Source organism: Opisthocomus hoazin, chromosome 7 (genome assembly GCF_030867145.1).
Source record: "Opisthocomus hoazin isolate bOpiHoa1 chromosome 7, bOpiHoa1.hap1, whole genome shotgun sequence".
Taxonomy (NCBI): Eukaryota; Metazoa; Chordata; class Aves; order Opisthocomiformes; family Opisthocomidae; genus Opisthocomus; species Opisthocomus hoazin.
In genome coordinates, this window is record NC_134420.1 from 25,495,365 (window position 1) to 25,509,009 (window position 13,645).

Sequence of the window (13,645 nt, forward strand, 5' to 3'; positions counted from 1 at the left end):
TACATTACAGTATTTATTATATCGTGTAAGTCTGGAGAATGTCTTTTACATCACAAGGCTGTTCAACAAACTGTAGCTGCCCTGAAGGCTGATAATTTACACACTGATTCACTCAGCTTTACTATTTTAACACACTGAACATAAAGACTCTTAACGCAAAGACTTAGCTGAGTATAATTTGAGTTGCCCGGTGAGCTTCTTGCGGACAGAACTCAGAGCCCCACAGATGGCAGGGGACCACCCAGGCAGAAACGCAGATTATCTTGGTCAAACTATATTGAGTTACCAATTAATGCAGGTTTCCTGCTCAGTGTAATTTTGTTTCTCTAATTGCAAGGATTTCATAAGGAACTCTAAGGGAATAAAGCTCCCAACTCCCACTAGAAATCAATACCAGCAGAAATACTATTAGCAAGGAGACTGTCAAAAAAAAAAAAAAAAAAACAACACACAACTCAGTTAAGCTTCAAGGACTACATTCTCTGATAAATTAGTCTCATCACGATGCACTACTGTCAGAAAGCTATCAGTGAAAGTTTCACCTTCTTATATCGCAGAATAATGTGGCCTGTGAGATTAACATTCAGCATCCACCCAAACTTCTCTTAATCACTCCTTAATTTAGACAGCTTTTAACTTGGTTGTTATCCCTTCAGTGCATCTGCACGGGATAGAAATGACGGGTACGGAGTGGAGAATGCCTGGCAAATCCATGCACATTCAGCAAGTCAATGAATATGTAATACAGTTTGTAATACCCAAGTAATTCTTCCATTCTGAACTCAATCCAATTGTAGTATTTGATTTCACAAATGGATTTTGAACACAGGCCTGTTTGACTAATCGGATCCTCATTTTTCTGTTCTTTTCTATTCAAATGCTGAGTGACATAGTTGTGTTTGGGAAAGCAGTGATTTCACTACACCAACAGAGGGAACTGCCATTCCAGCAAAGTGACAAGAGCCAAACTGGCCAGAGGAAAGTATTCCTTCCTAGACTGAAGAGATCCACATGAGAAATTCAAGCAAAATGTCACCTCTCAAACAACGACAACAGGATTACAAAAATCTAATTAGCTGTTTCATTAGCCGAATCCTATCTGTGGTGACAGCAAACAATGGTTATTCGGAAGCTGTCCATCCATTTTTAATACAGGTGCTGTCATGGAGATACCGGGTCTAATACATTCTCAGTATTACCTCTGTTTGTAGAGTGACTTCAAGGAGACATTTCATCTGGTTTGTAAGAAATGGCAAAGATTTAAAGGTGCAATGCATCTCCAGGATCATTGCCTACGTCCTGCTGAAACAGTCTCCATTTCCTACTTCCCTACCTCATTTAATTGATTGCACTTCTTTTTCAGTCTGTTTGGACAGGAGCACCCGAAAAGCTTCAGTGCTAAACAAACATACTTATATCTCCTAATAAACAAGTCTAATTAAGATTAATTGAACTGTTTGAGGTAAATGAAGATAGCATCCACAAGAGACTATTCACTTTTGAATGAACAGGGTAGAGCAGGTGCCCCCTTCCTTCCCCTTATTAACTTCATTAATTTAATTTCCATCATAACAATCTTCATTAACCCGTTATCAAAATATTACTGCTGGAAACAAGCACTGAACTTGCAGGCTGAAATAGCAGGGTATGTCATACAAACATATACGTGTATAGGCCTCTCCTCACTTTGGACTGTGCCTATTTACCTCCCTTATTCAAAGCTCCTGGATACTCCAGACATTGCTGCATCTCATGCAATTTGTGGTTGTAGTAGCTTTTCAGATCGACAGTGTAGGCTCCAGTATTTCAGGCCAACATCTACTGCTGTATCAGTCAATGTTATTTTCTGTTCAAAGCACTTAGTGATACTACTATAATCTTTGTAAAATGCACTTTTGTACGTGAGTAAGCCCTTCTATTACACAATTTAAAGCATATTATAACATCACATAATCAGGTATCTTCTCAGCTGAATACCTCTGAACATAATTTACCTAGCAGTGGAGACCATCTGACTTGTCTGTTCTCTTCTTACTTCGACAATAATCAAGGCTGACTTTTTTTTTACCTTTTTTCTTTTTTAAAGAGATAAAAGAAAGTCAGGTATGCAAAACTGAAGATAACTAGCCCAAGTTGCAGGGGCACTAATGCTACTAAGGAATTTTAAACAAATCCCAGCAGAAAAAGCAGCTACTAATCTAAAAGGAGTACTGTGAACTGAAGCTAAATGCCTAACTTTGCAGTAATAACAATATTTCACCAAACAATAGCAACACATAAAAGGTTCGACAACATTCATATTGGTGAATTTCATTTTTATTGTTTCCTTCCTCCATGAAAGTCTATGAGCTTATCGGAAATAAACATTTTCAGTGAAGACACATCATAGCAAACAGTCCTACAGCAACAGCAAGATTTTAGAAGTGATGTGGCTGTCTACACTTCTGTAATTTCAATATTATTTTCTCAAAAGCACAGAGTAACTTGGTATTCAAGAATAAATTCAGTCTTTCTCAAGGAACAGACATACAATAAACCAGTAGCTGAAGGAAGAAAATGTGTAGTTTCTACTTTGGGTGAAAACAGAAGCCTGCCGTCATAAACATTTTTGTTGTATTTTTCTTATCAATATTCTGAGGAAATTAAGGTAAAACTAAAACTGATCCTGGGAAAGAGAAGGAGGGCATTTAGACAATATGTTAACAAAGGCTTCTCAAATGGATCCAGTTACAAGGAAAAAGCAACAAAAATACCCCAGAAATGTTATCTCTGTCATCAAATGAAAGAAGTATCTCAGGAAAGTAGTTTAACTCTTAATAAACTCAAGTGTGGTAGACGCTCAGTGCCATACATACAGGAGAGAATTTCATCTGCCCTAAAAGGTAAGATAATATGGTGCATCTGTGCTAGGTTTAGCGATCTACGGAAAACTTTCCTTCTGCCCCTTGATCCCAACCTAAGATACAAAACTGCATTCTGTGAAGGTTAAAGACAATTACTGTCTCCTAACAGACAGGATGAAAACAAACAGACCAGAAAGAAATCAGAATCAGACTGAACTGAAGTTGGCTTTGTCTTCATTTCCTAGAAAACCTCCTTCTACCACAGTCCAAAAAGAACTGAGCAATTAAGAAAGTCGGTCCCATGTAATTCCTTACAGGAGGTCCCACCATGCCTCAATTTAAAGGGACAGTCACTCCTGCCTTGCCAAACAACACAAATTGGATGGTCTAGTAATAACCAGTGAAAGACAAGAATAACTGAATGGAGGTGTGTAACACAGTATGTGTGTGTTTGTGAAATGGCAACAACCCTCTTTCGGAAAAACAGAGGTGTCTAAAGGAAAAGCCTATGCATTTATTCTGGAATAGACTGCTCAGATTCACACAACTTCTGGTCTGAAAAAGAACTGCAACTAACAAATTTTAGAGAAGGAATCAATATTTTAAGTACTGCTGCTACTGCGTAAGTTAAAACTGGCAATGAAGGGGAAGACAGTGTAGCCATGGGTATGTAAAGACGGAGAGAGCAAATTAAAAAGTAATTATGGTTTCATAGTGTATTTTATTGGAGACAAAACTGTCTCGCCTGGCTGTTCTGATGAATTGTCATCATGATGTTTATGCTGTGTTTGAACAACGTTTCTACCAGCTTTCCTCTGTACAGATTTAGCAATTATTCAGGAAATAGTTCCTGACAGTCACACAAATTTTCAGCCATTTTCTTTGCCATTAGGGGCTTTTTAATGCAAGGCAGTAACTCTTTTTTACTTTGCCCTTTGAATGTAATTTCAAATTACATTGATTGTGGAATCCGTTTTCCTAGTTTAGCAAATGTAATTTAGAAAACAGTTTTAGACCACAAGCATGCTGCCACTGGAGGTCTTCTGCTATCTTTGCTTTGAAGTTGCTTGATTTTTTTTTCCCATTTAAGTGGGAGCTGTGGGTTTTGAGTAGAACAAAAATTTCTAGGATCCGAGACTCAAACATATAGTCTTAAGCATTCTCAACATCTAGTACTTGTAATTCACATAGGGACATCAAAATCTAACCAAATTGTTTATTAATGCCTTTAATATAATTCCCTCAAAATGATTCTGAAAATGAGAATTTAGCTGTTAATTCTGTAGGTACTGAGACAGAACAGAATCCAGCTCATTAACTTCTCTAGCTCTACAGTGCAAACAGAAGTGAAAACTCTGTTTTGGAAAGAAAAATAAAGCTTGCAGAAAGACCTGCTATTGGAAATGCATTAACTCTGAGTCTACTTCTTCCACAAAAAACTGTACTGTGAAACTTTACCATGCCTAAATCATAGGCAGAGTGCTTAACAGAAACCAGTTCAAGATAGATGTATAAACATAGATTCAGCAGTGACTTACATGCCCAGGAGTGAAATGCCATATCCAGTTTTTAGCTTTTTGGCTCTCAGAACCAAGTCTAAAGATAAAGGTTTTCTCTAAAGATTTGGGGAGAGTTATATCTTCGAATGATGATTCAAAATAGAGGACACATTAAGCAATGGATTGCCTGGGGGCTAAACATACTGCAAGATTCATGGAGCCAAGCAGACAGCAAGCAAAGTTTAGGGCACAGTTTAGGGCACCGATGTGGCATCCTCCATTTTGGTTGTTTACTACAAAGTTGTTCATCTTTTTTGTGCAATAACGACCGTCACAAGTACAGACTGGGAAAGGGAACCTGAACAGATTTGAATCCCTGAAAGCATTTTAGTGGCACTTGTGGAGAATTTTCCCTGAACTATGAAAAGTCATCTTTCTGTTAATCAGCAGGGCTTATTAACAATAGAGCAGTGCCGCAGAACTACAGTCTGAGAAAGCTGGTGCTGAGTAATGCAGTCTTTTCACCAGGGATCTCCTTACAGCTTGATCCAAGATACAGCCTTAGTACCTTCTGTTGTGAAAGTCTCTTCTGCTTACAAAGCACTTATATAAAAAAAAAATAATTAATTAAATTGATGGAGGAAGAAACAAGAACACAGGTCTCAATAACCAACAGGAAACCACACCTGACTACGTCATTGAATAGACTACAGATTCTTCCTTCTCCCCTCAATACCCTGAGAAAGCAGAAATTGGCTGGATTTGCGTAATGTGCTTCATAGTAAAAAACAGCCACAGAGAGAAGGGACAAACCCATCATATAGATGACACAAATTAGAGGTCATAAACAAATGCCTTATCCAAAACATCACTACCTACTCTATTTTTCTTCAAACAAACATTCAAAACCTACTGTTTTCATTTGGACAGATTTACAGTGTCAACATGCCCCAAAGAGTTCCTCTTGTTTACGACATTACCAGTTCTTTTCCTTGGATATTCTTTAAGTGACATGGTTTTGTTATCTTATGAGTCAAAATAGCCAGCATATAAAGAGTTCCCAAGAACACAGTAATGCCTGTCAGCTCTACATCCCCACAGAAAAATCCAGTAACTTTTCCATGTATCCACAGAATACAATCAATGCTGTGCAATAGAACAATCATACAGGAAAAATGAGCCTGTTCTACTGTAGGCAGAGTCTGCAGCACTAAAAGATTGCATGTTTACTTGCCATGTTGAGCCATTTGTACATCCTTTGTAAAATGTCATTACAGGTGCCATGTGTATCAAGCAGATATGACAGTAAAGTATTCTAACTTTTGCAGAAGGTTCTTAGTAATACAAGGCTCTTAAACCGACGAACCTGAAATGGAGAGCTGAGCAACATCTTCCAATTATAAGCACCTATCAGTATTTTTATCTGCATTAATTCAAAATTTTCAACTATGATCTAGGGTTTGAGTAGCCAGCACAAATGCATATTCTCTCTTAGTGTGTAACTCTTGAATATTTCCATCCCAGTATTTTACTCAGTTGGCAGTCAGTTTAAAGCAGAGTAGGAGAGAGGGGTTTAAAAAACATGTGGAATATAGAATATTGATCTACCAGGGGAAATAAAAAACGAAAAAAAAATCACTCCTTCAAATTCAGTCGTTAAACCAAGCTGCAAAGTTCCAAAGCATTTATAGACAGAAGCAGAATTAATTTAATTTTGGGTGCTCAGAAGCACATACAAATGATCCAGCTAATAATATGATTCCCTTTCTGCCTGTAATAGTGTTTCCCTGGCTCTGTACCCAACTAAAATGAAGAAATTCACCCAGTAGAAGGAAATGAAGCCACAGTTGTGATTTCAGCATTCTCATCTTTAGTCTTGTTAACTGCAGACTTGAGGTCAGCAAGTACTCTTCTCTTTGTTAAAAAGAAAAGTACAAAAAAAAATCCCAAAGGAATCCGATACACTTTGCAAAAGGTTATCAGAGAAGTAGGGCCATCAGTCAGGGTATCTGAAATCAAGATTGCAATGGAATTAGTAGTCCCTACAAATGTTTCAATTCATAATCAAATTAGCAGCTCAGGGTTTAGGGAGTGAATTCAAATAGATATACTCAGTCTGTGAGGACTTCATAATTTTTAATTCCTTCCTTTTATTTAGGAGATAATAATTAAATGTGATTCGAAACTGAATGTAATAAAGTACAGCTCAGAAGTATTTCACAATTCTTAACAAGAATAATTAGATCCTCTGATATCATCTGAAACCACACTACTATAACCTCTATTAAACTTTAAAAAAAGGGAAAAAGAAGACGAGAAAGATGAATTTGTCTGGTTTATTGGAATCCAGAATGAAACTCTCTTTAAAGAGATACATTCTATTTTTATTGCCTTAGCTTAGCTGTCCAGGGAAATCTCTTTCCATGCCTCTTCTACTTTTCACTAAACTAAGATTTGCTAAAGAAATAGCTTCCAATGGCATTTGTTCAGTGACAAAAATGTAATGTGAAACTTAAATCTCAGGGAACTGAAGGAAATTGTCAGTGCCCTCAAGTAACATGGAATGGAAATGTAAGATTAGTTAGTAGGACATCTGGATCACTTCTAACACAACAGTACAACCAAACAATTAAAACTGTCCCAAAACTATCTTAAGTGCATTGCTCTTTGGGTGCTGGAGTTCACTGACAGAGAGGAGTGAAGGAGAAAGGACCTGCAGGCAGCAGTCGCATGCCTGCCAGCCATAACCCTCTGAATTCAACGGCTGGCCACAGGCACAGCAGCAGCAGATTTGTAAGCTGCCTGATATTTTATGAAATATAACAAGCAAGAAAGTTAAAAGGAAGACATGGAACTATATTTACGTATAAATATATAATTTCAAAACAACTCTAAATAGACCAATTCTCTAGGTTAATTAGGCCTGATACAAGCAATAGCTCATAGCCACTGTTAAAATTCTGATTTCTTCATAGACAGATTTGTATGAAGAGATCTTTTTCTTCTCATTTGTATGAGAACAGTATGCTCTTTGATGACTTTATTGAAGCTCCTATATCTGTTTCTTTTTCTTAAAAAAACACTCTCCTTTATTCAATGATAACAAGGGTCACACTGGGGAAGAGATGCTGCTATTCAGATCTTCAGAATGAAAAGTAGCAGGCCTTGAAAGTGATCACTTTAATTCACGCTGGTAAACTGAGGATTAGCCTTCATTCTTTTTTCTATTTCTAATTCTTTCTTTCAGCTGCCATATATTTTCAGGAACATAAAGCCAAAGTTAGAGTTGGTCTTTTTAATAAAAAGAACAACTCTCTTTACTAAGTTCTTCTGTCCTTAGAGAAAGAGTGACTACTCATATCTGTTTCTCCATCATAAGCGAACAAGGCAGACTGACAAAGAGGTGTGTAATGCATCTGTTTTTGGTGGGGCAGATTTGGTACCTGGTTAAAGTGTAATGCTATTTCAGCCTTTTTGAAAGTTCCTTTTATTTTTCATCTGTATTTTACTTTATGTGAAACATGAGAACTCATTTTCATTAAAAATGTTGTGAATAAAATCTTCAAGTACTTTGACCTTTAAAAGTACCACACTTAGAAGTGACAACTGTTTAAAAATAATTAAAAAGCACAAAGTTCTCAGTTGACTTCTGCTAAGTGCTAGTTGGCCATCATAACTGTACTTTTGCTTGTGTACAACCAGGTGAACAGAAACAAACATGGTAAGAGACAGGGTAAAATCTTCAGCTGCATAAGTTTTCCTTACTGGAAATTGGGGGGGTGGGGGGCAGATATGGATATGTTGTAAAAATAGAGAAGTCTTAAAACATAAATGCTTAAAAGCAACATGAGACTAACGTATCTACAGGATACATTGCTCTGTTTCACTCCAGAAAGAAGCAAAACAAGGGACACTGACGTACACTACTCTCGCACTGCTCCATCAGAAGAAGCAGCCTGTGGATTTTGTTTCCTGTTATACAAGCATGAGAACAGACCTGCTTGCTAGTACAAATGCACTCTAATACAAATTCTGAGTCTGCTTCATTAATTAAGTTTTCCTCTTCATATATTTCCTCTAATAGATTCAGAAAATGCACCATTTACAATTTTTACCTTACATTTTTTTACCTCTGTTCCCAATATTTCCACTAGTAATTTGCTAGTTAAGCTTACAGTTATTAGAAGTTCTCCTTTTTCTTAAAATTGATAAAAAACAAAACCAGCGAAGAGGCCCTTTAATCTGACAGATAAAACCATAACAAGATCCAGTGCTTGGAAGGTAAAGTTAGAAATATTTAAACTAGAAACAAAGAAATATTTCATTTGGAAATAGTAACTTGTTAACATTGTGAAGAATTAAAAAGTATTAGAGCTTCATATGGGAAGGGTATTCCATCATGACTTGAAGTCATTTATCAGAGACTTGATACATTTCTAAAAGATAGCCTGTAGTTCAGCCTCGAGTTGTTGAACTCTGTCCTTTTCACATATTAAGTAGTGAAGACTAACGCCCTTTCTTCAAGAATTACCAAATAAAATACTAAGGCTTGCAAAATCATCATATTATCAAATCCGCACCTTTCAATTATCCATGGACAGGTTATCCAGGCTGTGGGTTAACAGTGCTAGAGATTTAGAAACACCTGAACTGGCTGCCCAGTAGAGTCAGACTGGATCTGACAAGGTTTAATACCTCAGTTGTAGTCTATGGCAGAACAACTATGGTTCTCCTAAGGTGTGAAGAACAATCTGAGTTAGAGAATCTTATTTTATCTGTGCTGACTTCCTGCTGGACCAGCTTGGCTATCTATGTATCATGTGGCTAGGACTCTGCAAAGTGATGCAGAGACATGCCACTTATGAACTTCAGGTCTAGTAACTACCAACCCAGTGGCTCAGCTACGTGGCTCCAAGCTCCAGTTGGGATATAGCACAGCTGCAAATTCTTGACTCAAACTTCCAGGAAAATCACTGAATTGTAAGAAAGAACTGCGAGAAGGTACATAGTATATCCCTCTTCCCCACCTGACCAATGACCATCTGGTCAAAGATTCGTTAGGTATCCTACAGGGCTGGTGAACATTTAATGCCTAGCAGCTTGCTAGTTGTAGCTACATGATGTGTTGTATAATCCAGTAACTGTTTCGTATTTTTAAATTACGTACATCTTGTACATGGTTTTGTACATGTCTAAAAGTAACCCAAAGAGGGAAGGTTGCAGTCTGGCTGTTTAGGTCATTCAGGTGTTCACATGAAATTTGGTACTGCAGGTTCAAAGAGAACTAAACAGTTTGATAGGAACACGTGGAAACAATGTAGCTGAACTAAGCCAATACAACCACCTGGTAACTAGGCCTGGAGAACTCAGTGTAGGAAAGTACAGGTAGCTCTTCCAAAGTCAGATCAAAGTCAGAAGAGCCAATCAATAGCTCAAATGATCTTGAATCAATAAATCTTGTTGTATCATATCAAGTTAGACTAAAAAAATATCTTATACAAAGACACTCCCAGTCATATCTGTGTTCACCATATTGTTTGGCTTCTCAGGTAGCCCAGACTCCAATAAACCTGGTTTGTCAAATAAACCCCCAGCACAGTCTGTACTGGAGAAAGGATAATGAAGTGGCTCTAAAATAAAGGTAACTAAAGAGGGCAATGTGAACACCATTCTTCAGAATATCCCATGGAAGCCATGTCTCAGGTAGAGAGCTTGACGCAAAGAAAACAATAAGCAGGCAGATACCCACCAGTGTGTGGTCTTGTCATTGATGAGCTTTGTAGAAGTGCGTCTGTTTCCTTTGCTGTCTCTTTGTGGCAGGTTAGTCTCATTTCTTAATGATACAAGCAGGGTACATGACTAATCTTTCAGTTCATCAAGGAAAGGGTTCAAGGAAAGGACATTCAATCAGCTTGTTTTTCAAAAGGTAGTGTATATTTTAAAAACCTGCTCTTACAGGTCTTAAACATGACACATGAGCAATATGCTCTAAGGACAAAGCCTCACTCTTTCCTCTGAGCCCTTCGACTTCAGCCAATGAAGACTGATTTTGACATTATTTAGGGAGAGTTCTTTAGTAAATATTTGATTTGTAATATCCAGTGGAAGAATAAATGCAGACAGATCAGTAAATATGTTTTTAGGCAGTACTTGAATTACATATTTATTATGTTCCTGAGAGATTGAAATGGCTTGCTTGGAGCTGTTCCAGTCTGTTACGCAGATCTATTCTTAATGTGTTTTATGAAATAGCAGAACCATAGGACTAAGAGATGGAAAAGACCTTTTAGGTCATCCTGTCTGTCTCTCTGGCCACGCAGGATTGTTTCTACACGTTACTAGTCAAAGGCAAAGCAAATCAAAATATATTCAAATGATTCCTTTTCTGAATGTACCTGCAGCTTCTGACCATAATCTCTCTGCTTAAGGTCAGAAAATAGTTAAGTTTCCAAAAATTATTTAAAACTTTGTCATTTGTATCCAAATGAAAAGGAATCTTGTAAGATTTAAAAACAAAGTTCAAAGGCACAGCAGCGAATAAAACAGGAGTCCAACACACTGTACTTTTATAACCCTTTCATACCACTATCTTCTAGCTGTTAACCTTTAATTACACTGAATGCATGGACAGATAGAGCCTGCTGAACTGCCCATATACCAGCTCCTCTTTTTCCAGCATTACACAGGTCTAAAGTATTGGTGAAGTACTATGGCAGAGCACTAGGTAAACTAATTTGGGTGTAACTGCAGCTTAGGATAGTTTAGAGCAACCCTCTGGCTGCTCTAAATTGTACCAGAAGATGAACTGGAACTTGCAGACCTACAGAAACCCAGCCTGGCCCCACCCTCATGGCCCACCCCAGCAGTCCTGGGGCTGTGTCTGACCCCGGTTCCCCTCACCGGGCCTGATCCTGTGCCCCACTCGCAGGCTGGCATCCCAGCCTGGCCTCACCGTCCCTGTCCCCACAGAGGTGCCCGGTGTCCTGGGCTGAGGCTGCCCTCGAATGCCCCCCTAGTCCTGCTCCCTAACTGAGGGTGGTGGGACAGGCCCCGGACCCCAGGGAACCCCCAGTCCCTGCAGCACCCTGGCAGTTTCCATTTGACCAAGCTTGAAAAGATGAACGATCTGTAATTTAATCCATATCATTTTTATGAATTGAACTATGTTGTATTACCAAGTTTATGAAGAACTTTACAAGAAATAATTTGTACTAAAAATCCATGTAAAAAAGAAAAATAAGTAAAAGCCGGACTTAATCCTTTTGCATTTTCAGTCAAGTAAAGTTAGGGATAAATAGTGTAGATTAGGACTACTGACTTCCTCATTTATTTTTAGTTTATTTGATTTAAAGAATCTTAGCCAATGCTGATGATTACCGATGATATTTATAACGCCACTAAGTATGCACACATTTGAAAATCATGACTGATTTCTATTTTAATTCTATTCAATTTCATGGTTAGGTTTTCATGGCATAGAATAATGTAGTTTCTAGTTCTTCCCACAATTATTGTATGTCACAACAGAATGAGTAAAATCAGGATGACAATGACATTTATCTATAAAAACAAAAATGGCAGAGATTATGTAGTTGGATGCACTTACGAGTTCAAGCTGAGTAATATGTAACATAAGGCAAACTTTTTTAGACTATGAACAAATCCAGAAAGGATTATTTTTAATGTATTAAAAAATGAATTCAAATCTTTACATGTTTGAACCTTAAACTTTTTATGATCAAACTTTGGTTTTCCCTTAAATCATTCAGGACATGAGTTTGGACTAGAAAATGGCCACCAGTGAGATATCTTTTGCTATAAAGTGGGTAACTGAAAAATATGAGTGCTTCACTGCCACTGACTCTGGCCACTCCAAACAATTCATGGTACTTAATTCAGAGTGATGAGGACAGTTGTAGCCATTACTTCATAGACAGTTTGTGGTGAGTTGACCTTGGCTGGCCACCAGGTGCCCACCAAGCCACTTCCATCACTCACCCTCCTCAACTGGACAGGGGAGAGAAAATATAACAAAAGGCTTGTGGGTTGAGGTAAGGATAGGGATATCACTCACCAATTACCGTCACGGGCAAAACAGACTCAACTCAGGGAAATCAATTTAATTTATTGCCAATCAAAAGTCAAAGTAGGGTAATGAGAAATAAAAACAAATTTTAAAACACCTTCCCTCCACCCCTCCCTTCTTCTTGGGCTCACCTTCACTCCTGGCTTCTCTACCTCCTACTGCCGAGGGATGCAGGGGTAGAGAGAACAGGGGTTGCAGTCAGTTTGTCACACATTGTCTTTCCCACTCCTTCCTCCTCACGGTCTTCCCCTGCTCCAGTGTGGTGTCCTTCCCACAGGAGACAGTCCTCCATGAACTTCTCCAACATGGATCCTGCCCATGGGCTGCAATTCTTCACAATCCAGTATGGATCCCCAATGGGATCAAAAGTCCTACCAGAAGACCTACCCCAGCATGGGCTCCTCAGGGGTCACAACCTCCTTTGGGCACATCCACTTGCTCCAGCATAGGGTCCTACCTGGGCTGCAGGTGGATATCTACTCTATTGTGGACCTCCATGGGCTGCAGGGGGACAGACTGCCTCACCATGGTCTTCTCCACGGGCTGCAGGGGAATCTCTGCTCCAGCGCCTGGAGTACCTCCTTCCCCTCCTTCTTCACTGACCTTGGTGTCTGCAGAGTTGTTTCTCTCACATAGCCTCGCTCTTCTCTTCCAGCTGTTGTTGCACAGCTGTTTTTACCTCTTCTTAACTATGTTATCCCAGAGGCTCTTCCACCTTTGCTGATGGGCTCGGCCTTGGCCACCAGAGGGTCTGTCTTGGAGCCGGCTGGCATGGGTTCTATCAGATATGGGGGAAGCTTCTGGCAGCTTCTCACAGACACCAGGCCAGCAGCCTCCCCGCTACCAAAACCTTGCCACACAAACCCAATACACAACTAAATCAAAGGTTTTTTTTCCCTGAAATGTTTAACTTACATAGCCTATTTCTGCAGGTCTCTTTTTCCAAAGGCTTCTCCTTCCCTCTTCAGAATCACTTTCTGAATGGAAGCTGAGCTTTTTTTTAAATATTTACCCCTACGGTATGAAATATTTTGAATGCATTTTCGCTCTGATTGCTTTATTTTACTCAATATACCTAGATTCAGCTGCATCTATTTATGGTACTTGATGACTTAGCAAAACATTTAGGGCAATAAAACTCGAAGCCAGACAAGACATTTTGCATTTTAATGTTACAAGATTATTATTTTGTAAATTTTAAAAATTCTATTCAGGTA